The following is a 2,344-nucleotide window of genomic DNA, read 5'->3' as shown; positions in this document are numbered from 1 at the left end:
CATATTGCATATGTCGTCATATGTATTACACACATTTTCTATATTTATATATAAATACCATGTTATGTAATTTGTTACAGACAATATAAAATTATAATAAACTTAAGACAGAGTTTTTGGTTTTGTTTGAATAGACATATAAAATAAAGGCTAAGAAGCCTTAACAGTTCTTCTATTGCAGATTAGCAATTTAATTCAAGCAACAAAAAACAAATGTTTAGTAAGAAAACAAACTTTTTGCTGAGATAAAATATCCAACATATTGGGTTGGAACCTAAAACAGAGTTTATGCAAGATGCATTGTTCTTTCTTGCCTGGTCAGTACTTGCTTTGAAATATCAATAGCTCTTACTCCTGGGTATGAAAATTTGAAGGTCCTGTTGGTGGAAGTTGAGGCAACTATCAAGTTTCTGCTTAGGGTGCCATCCCTCTTACTGAACATGAGGGAAACCTAAAGGTACAACTGATGAATATGGTTGCAGTGTTTGTTAAAACAAAATATTTACCTGATCTTGACCTTTAAAAAGACATGAAGATGAAAGCAAAATGACTTAGGCAAGTTTGAATTTAAGAGTAACATGTTTCAAAAGATAAGAGCTATGACATAGGTGGCATTTTAGAGAGAACTTTATTTAAAATTCTACCTTAGATATATTTTTTAAATCCCATCCCTATTAGTTTATCTCACTATTTCTATCCATTATTAGATATATGATAATCTGTTTATTGTGAATAATGTTCATAATTGAAACAATTTCCACAGAATTTAAGAAATGTACATAATAGAACTATTTAATAATAAAAAAAATAACTGATTAGGCAAGTGTGTTGTTGATATTATTTTAGCTGCATTATTTTAAATGTGCTCATATCACATGGGGAAGAAAAATTTAGATATACTATTATTATATTTTTATACTTTCCTTAAAAATGTTCTCAAAACATGAAGTTGTTAGTTTTATCAGTCTTACATACAAAAAAAAAATAACATTAATTTTTGAGATAACATCATTAAATATGAAGAACGATAATGCATTTTACAGAAAAGGTGTTGTTGGGGGTATAACATTTCAAAATGCAGAATAGAAACCATTATGAGAAAGTGAATTATTCTCCCCAAAGCGTGGGGTGAATGGAATCCAGAAGTTATTAAGAATGACATTGATAAAAAGGTGTATTGGAGATTTTATTATACAATTTTAATTTTAAAAGAGTGGTCAAATTTTGCCTGGTTTCATATATAAGACAATTCAACCATGAAAATAAGTGCTAAACTGTATGCAGAAACTAATTAGAGTGTGGCTAATGGAAATAAGTCAGCAGTATTAATAAGAGTCACCAGATGAAAATTTCAATGTGCTTTGCTTATTCTTTCTACTATTTTTTTTTCAGATTAGATTTTATGACAACCACAGTAGCCAAGAAAAGCAGAACATATTTTAAATGGGCATGTTATTATAATCCATTCATAACTGCTACTTGTGTCAGATTAACACTCCATATCATGAACTGTAATTATTTCAGACTTTGAATAACTTCCTTTGTAACACTTCTACTATACCTTTACTCCAGTTAATCCAACCTACCATTTTCTATATATAGCTCTTCTTATTCAAGCTATGATTTCCCTATTTGGTATATTTTTCACATCCCTCTTGCCTAATTCATGCTTTTAATCAAAAGTCAACTGTAATTTTTTGTTTGCTTGTTTATTTTCTGTAGAATATACAAAGGAGGTCTGCATAATTGGCCAGTTCTTTCTTCCAGCTAACTTCCTAGCTTGAGCATGACAAAACAAGGAGATCACAAGAAGAGGGATATGCAATAGGAAAATAAGAAGGAAACTTGCTTTGATTCTTTCATGGAGAAGATGAACTATAGGTTTCTGGACACAGAAGGTAGAAGCAATTAAACATGAATGAAAAGGATCTGCAAAAAAGGAAGTGAGAGAAAAGAACAGATATTTCGAATTGGTCAAGAAAAGACATGATAAAACTAAAATTAGAAGGAAATGTGCAAAAAAAATTTAATGAAAATTAGAAAGGTCATTCTTCCATCTGTGAAATAAGCAATAAAGGCTAAAGCAGGTACAGAGCAAACACTGGTTGTAGCTAATTGGTAAATGGTAAAGTCAGGGTTCAGGGCTGAAAAAGAGGGGAGATAATCATAGAGGGTTTAGCATCTCAAAAAGAAGATCAGAGGAAAAAGAAAAAGCAAAGTCTGAAAAATCGGGAAGTTTAGAGAAGGATAATTCAATGGAAAAAGAAAAAAAATCTAGTAAGAAAGGAGAAAAGGAAAATATAAATGAAATTCAATTAGATGGACATCAACGTGGATAAAAAAA

Source organism: Pteropus vampyrus, unplaced genomic scaffold (assembly GCF_000151845.1).
Source record: "Pteropus vampyrus isolate Shadow unplaced genomic scaffold, Pvam_2.0 Scaffold8, whole genome shotgun sequence".
NCBI lineage: Eukaryota > Metazoa > Chordata > Mammalia > Chiroptera > Pteropodidae > Pteropus > Pteropus vampyrus.
Note: the sequence above shows the minus strand (reverse complement) of the source record.